Here is a 5,775-nt window from a genome sequence, read left to right as displayed (position 1 = left end):
AGCTCATAATACTTATGTACTTTTACTGCAATACTAACTTTTACTAGTAATGGAGTATTTTTACAATGATGTATCGGTACTTTCACTGTAGTAAAGGATCCGAGTACTTCTTCCACCACTGTGTATGACTTCACTCATTTCAACTTCATATGGGGACTTTGGGGTCTCCTCTGTGGATTATACGGCTTCCTCAAAATACTGCCGTGACCCGGATTCGAACCGGGGTTGCTGCGGCCACAACGCAGAGTACTAACCACTATACGATCACGGCGAGCTATGCTTCAGATGGGAAGCTTGATGTTTCCACAGAGATACTTCACACCTATGTTAGTCAAGATATTAAATTAAGTGAAGATACTGAAGTTAGAAATCACAACAAAGTCAGGTACAAAATGAAGTAAGGATTAAATATTTGTGTCAGACACTTTCACTGAAGTAAAGGATCTGAGTTCTTCTTGTGCTGGTTTCCAAAGGTAGTGTTGCTTCTACTACAATGAAGGTACTGATATACAGTGCAAATGTGCAGTGAAAATGATTTGGGTTTTCAGGTTATAAATATCAATAATGTTGATTCCAAATGCAGAAATGGAATCTGGATTATTAATTTAATACTATCCAACAACTTCCATGCATTCAGCGTGGGGTCATCACAATTCTCAGATTTGAGTGTAAAACTGTAAAACCCAATAAGTTCAGAATACTCAAACTTTTGTGGAAACTGATTACATCAAAATATTTAAGTCAACTAACCAAATGTTGTTAAGTAATTGTTAAAAAATTACAAGTTATTCATTTGAGTGCACTGTGCTTAAAAATATTGATTAACATATGTAATGTTTTTAGTTTCTCCATAACTAATTATCCTGATGCAATAGCACTTAATTGAATAAAAATCTACCAACTCAAAAATTATACTTATGCATAACTCATAGGCTAATGATTTTTTTAAATTATTTATTCAAGTTCAGAATACTGTCAGAATACTACTTGATTTATTGAACAGGACAGTGTGCAGTATTAAGCATGAATGATGCACTGCACCGGAGTTAGCTTGAAGCTAATTTGCATCCATAATCCATTATAATCAAAACATACAACAGCACAACAACAAATAGTACAAAGCAAAACAAAACAAAACAAAACAAAAAACAAACAAACAAACAAAAAACACAAAAAAACACCCTGTACAAAATACAAGCTACACACAACAGCACATCACCCACAATGTCAATTAAAAATTAATAATGTAAACTAGGCTCAGTGGTCACACAGCTGATTCGTCTTTAGTTGATTTTTTAATTTGGCCTTGAATGCATTGATAGAACTACAGTTCTTCAAAGAACCACACACACACACACACAACTCCAGCTGTACAATTTAAGTTTTGCTTTTTTTTTTATTCAGTCTTAAAATTGTTTTATCCAAACATGTCTGAACAAGTAACAGCAATAGCTCAGCGGTGTCTAACCATGTGCCACGGAGGGCAGAATGTATGCGGGGTTTTCCCTCCAACCAAAGACTCAAGTGATTTCACTGATTAGTTCCTCCTCTGTGGCAGAAAGTGTGTTAATCAGTGAAATCACCTGGTGAAGTGTTTGTTTGGAAGGAAAAACCTGCGCAGACACTCCTGCTGCTCGAGCTGCGAATGGAAACTGTAAACATAAACATCTCGATCACCTCCTGATTTTTGTGTATGGTTGTGGGTGGTTATGTGTATATCTCTGTGCAAGTATGTGTGTGGCGTACGTGAGTGTGATTGTGTGTGAACGTTTGTATCTCTGCATGTCAAACACATTTTAAAGTGCAGTTTGAAAGTTTACAGCATTACATGAAAAACCTGTAATCTCATTTACTGCAAAATGTCTGGTGCTGTAACCCGATACACAGTAACCTAAAATTACTGTATTTTATTTTACAGTTGCATACAGCTACTGTAACTGTAGATACAGTATCATTATATTACTGAATTTCATTTTACAGTTACAATAGTGCTACTGTAAATATAAACACAGTAAACTTACTGTAATTGATTTTTAATGTAAGTTTCTTTTCAATTGCTGCCAGTTAGTTATTGTAAAGTAAAACACAGTAAACTTACTGTAATTGATTTTTACTGTAAGTTACTTGTTACTTGTTGCCAATTAGTTACTCTTAAGTAAAAACACAGTAAACTTACTGTAATTGATTTTTACTGTAAGTTACTTATCAATTGCTGCCAGTTAGTTACTCTAAAGTAACAGTGAACTTACTGTAATTTATTTTAAAGTAAGTTTATTGTAGAATCATAAAAATTGTTGGATTTCAGAGTCAGAAAGGTTTGGGGAGGAGACAAACTGAATGATCTGACTGGAGCTGCAATGATTAGTTGATTAGATGATCAACAGAAAATTAATTGCAAACTATTTTTATAGTACAGTATAGACAGTATAGACAGTAAACTGAATATTTTGGGTTGTGGACTGTTGGATGGGCCAAATCAAGACATTTAAGGTTGCATCTTGGGACTTTGGGGACATTTTTCACAATTTTCTGACATTTCAAAGACCAAACAACTAATCTAAAAACAACTAAACTAAAAAGAAAGCAATTAACAGTTTAATCGATAAATTAAAAATCATTAGTCACAGCCGTAGATCTGACAACTACATCACAGCATACTGACGCCATTCCACCAAAGCTCCATCTCTGTTGTGATTCACATGTCCATTGAAAGCATTTTAGAAATGGAGTATCCATTTCCAGTACTGCTTAGAGTTGTTGTTTATATTGGCTTAGTATCCCGGAGCCCCGCTGTTTATCTTGGGGGATTGTAACAGTTGCAGACCGGACAATGTTCTGCCGTCATTTCAACAGTATGTGGACATTCCCACCAGAAGGGAAAATATCTTGGATTTGTGCTACTGTAACATTACCATTGCATTTTGTGGCCGTTCATACCCACCACTCGGACTTGAAGACCATGATGTTATCTGTTTACTACCACTGTACAAACAAGAAGTTAAATGTCACAATCCTACAGCACAGCACCAAGGCTTGAATAACAGGGTCACTGTCATTATGGACTATATCAATTTCTGCATAAATACCACCATACCAGTCAAAACTATATAAAGAAATATCCCAACTCCAAACCCTGGATCACTCCTCAAATAAAAACAGAGCTTGAAATAGAAGCATAAAGCTTTCAGGCTCAAAGACCGCAACATCAAAAATGAAGCCAAACTGAAATTTAAGGACGAACTGGAACATGAATTTACCAACGTGAACACTAAACCAGCTTTCCAGATGGTGAAAACCATGACTGGATGTGAGCCCAAACACAGTCCATTCACAGACGAATGCGTCAAAGAGTTGAGAGCCCTCCCTCCACTGGACCCCAATGAGCCAGCTTAGCCAGTGTAAGCCAGGCAAGGTCTCAGAGCCTGAAGCCATCCTTGCAAGGGTGCCCCCAACCTGCACCATGGTACTCTCACCAATTCTTCACTCACTCCTCTGCAAATCCTACCGGTCTGCTACAATACCCACCTTCTAGAAAACCGCAACAATAATCCCAGTGCCCACAAAAACCCAGACCCACACAACTCTCACATCCATAATAATGTAGAGCCTGAAAAATCTGCTGCTACACACGATCCTGCCAATTGTTAACCAACAACTGGACTCCCTCCAATATGCCTACAGGGCCCAGAGGATGCTGTGGACTGCCTGCTGCACCTCCTCCTCCAGCTCCGGGATTCCTCAGGCACCTTCGCCTTCGGATTTTCTTTATGGACTTCAGCTCATCCAAAGGCACCTGATGATATGGCAGCTGCACCAACTCAACATTCCCCCCAAACTGATCCATCTCCTGCACAGTTTCCTCAGTGACAGATGGCAAGCTGTTCAGGTGGCACAACAACATCACCTGCACTTACCAATGAGAAGAAAATGAGTGGCTGCAGGAGCAAAACCAAGTGCAAGGAAACTGACGTCAAAGATGAAGAATTTGTAGGTAATGAGGGACCTCTACAACCTTGGCTTAAAACCCGCTCTGCACGATGCAGCCAGACTACTCATCACGACCAAAGAAGCAGTAGAAGGTGGCTATTGTCTGTCTTGAGGCGGTGAGTTCCTAACCTGCGTGACTGAGGACGTGGGGGAGGGTGAGTGATAACGCCAGGACAACAAGCCTGTAGCTGTTGTCCGTCTCTGTCCTCTGATCCACTCTGCTGTCTGTCTGTGTGTCATGAATGTATAAATAGCTGCAGGTCTGTGTGTGTCGTGGAGTTGAGCTTTAGCTGAGTAGTCAAAGCATTTGTCCACGGTCTTGGAGATCCAAGTTCGAGACCCAGTGTTGTGACCTCCTTTGCAAAAAGTTATTGATAATCATTTATTTTGACACTTTAATATCCTAAAATTGGAAGTGTAATAAAAACAAAAACAGGATTCTTACGGCTACTTCCACTTTTATTTGAATATAAACACAAATACAAATAGTTTTGCTGCCTTAACAAATACAGATACAAATACTGGGATCTCTGCACAGCCCTAGTAGCTAGCATGCTAATCTGCAAGCTCATACCAACAATTGGACAACCAATGCAAAATCTACCTCGACAAACTTTTCTGAGAGAAGGACTGCACCCTGGTTTACCTAACGAGGTTAGCTATTTGCATTACTAATGTGCCAGTTGTGTGTTTTGTTTTTTTTTAAATTTATGATGAAGAAAAAAACACAAGCCTGAGAGAGTCGACAGATTAGTCTTTATGTAAGAAACTTGTAGTGAATGCACAATATTCAAAGAATTTACAGTGGCGTAATCATCCTCAACATCTAAGTTTTTTCTTTTCTTTTCTTTAATCAACGTTCAGTATACTACCTCTAAGATGTTTGAGAGACGTTTGAAACAAGGCATTTGATGTGATGGGACTCACAGCAGTTGTTTACATATTTATTATTTTATTTTATTTATTCAGTGCTTAACATAAAGTCATATGAGTTCTGTTGAATATTTGTCACCTATCCATTCTGATAATAAATAATTGTATACTGTATTTCCTCAAATAAAACATGTTACTCAATTGAAAGCTGGGTCTCTGATAATGTGCAGGTGTGTGGTCAACATGAGCAAATAAAGGCCAGCCCCAAAAATGAGAATGGATAAACTGCTGGTGCCTGTTATTTAATGTGAATGCCAGTTAAGCATGAACAGTAGTTACCTGGATATAACTCCAGTTCTATAAGTACATGCAGCGCCCGCTAGCCAACTGTCACAGAAGGGGGAGGAGGAACAGAGGAGACGCAATATTATTTAGATACGGGGATAATGGTGCATATTTTAATAATAATGATGGCAGCGACACTACATGAGCATGGGTAACCAGGGTAACCAGGGCAACCAGGGTAACATGGGTAAGCCCGTGAGCATACAATACATCCATGAGCATGCTACCCACATGCTACAGCTAAGTGGTGCACTGCCAAAACGTTCCAGGTGGAACCCAAGCTCTAGAATTATTGTTCTGCACATCGGAGTAAGTGGATTAACAGTAATGCAATAACAAACATTTAACAAAGCAAATGGAAGCAGTTCAGAAAACAAGCTTGCTTTGAACTAAAATATAAGCAAATATACTTATCAAACAGAGGGAATTAGAAATAAAGGCTTCTCTCTAATGTAAGCCTGCTTTCAATAAAGACCTGGTACCTTCTACAGGTGAGGCAAATAAAGGCCACTATTAGAGGAAATACAGTTAACCATAATTAACCTCTGTTTTTTAGGGTTCTGTCCTAAG

General features: G+C 38.5%; 1 non-coding gene across 1 annotated transcript; it reads right to left on the bottom strand.

The window, feature by feature from the left end:
• Nucleotides 1-199: 199 nt before the first annotated feature.
• trnah-gug lies at nt 200-271 on the bottom strand. The gene has a single exon. It is a non-coding gene; the product is annotated as a tRNA-His (tRNA).
• Nucleotides 272-5,775: the final 5,504 nt, after the last annotated feature.

Source organism: Thunnus maccoyii, chromosome 17, assembly GCF_910596095.1.
Source record: "Thunnus maccoyii chromosome 17, fThuMac1.1, whole genome shotgun sequence".
Classification (NCBI taxonomy): Eukaryota; Metazoa; Chordata; class Actinopteri; order Scombriformes; family Scombridae; genus Thunnus; species Thunnus maccoyii.
Note: the sequence above shows the minus strand (reverse complement) of the source record. Positions and strands in the feature narration are given on the sequence as shown.